The following is a 527-nucleotide window of genomic DNA, read 5'->3' on the forward strand; positions in this document are numbered from 1 at the left end:
AATAAGTTTACTTACCCCAGATAAAAGTTCAAAAAAGTTTTGCAAATAAATGCTTCTAAAATTAAGAAAAACAACTACATTTTGGCTGATACTGGAACGTGATCTTCAGTGTGGTACATGTCCAGAAAAGGGGCGGAAAACAGGATTTCCTGGTTATGTGACGTCATCAAATTAAGAACACTTCAAAATTTCACTTACCTATTTACACAGTTAAACAGAAAACAATGCATTTTATATGGTTTATTGTGAAAGAAACTAAGAAAAGAAATTTGTTGCCATATGACAACACCATGCAATAGAGTGTTAACGGTAACTCTTGGAGCAGGCTGCAAATTAATTCATCAAAACAGGGGGAACAATTGGCTCAGCCCAAATTATTAAAAAATATGAAGGTATAAGTGCACCGTAGCTGATAGCCAGCCTCTCATTGGCTAGCTGTTAGCTAATCAGAGTCAAGCAGCTTAGCTCGTTGAATATTAATGAGAACTGGCACACATGGAGCTGAGTCTTCCTGCAGGCTTTCTATA

The 527-nt window shown here is 36.6% G+C and overlaps 1 protein-coding gene across 1 annotated transcript in view; it reads left to right on the forward strand.

Annotated features, from left to right (window-relative positions):
* The window catches only part of uacab (uveal autoantigen with coiled-coil domains and ankyrin repeats b), a 53,364-nt gene that overhangs the window by 50,766 nt on the left and 2,071 nt on the right, over positions 1 to 527 (forward strand). The window lies entirely within an intron of this gene.

The sequence above is a fragment of the Etheostoma spectabile genome, chromosome 1 (genome assembly GCF_008692095.1).
Source record: "Etheostoma spectabile isolate EspeVRDwgs_2016 chromosome 1, UIUC_Espe_1.0, whole genome shotgun sequence".
Lineage (NCBI taxonomy): Eukaryota > Metazoa > Chordata > Actinopteri > Perciformes > Percidae > Etheostoma > Etheostoma spectabile.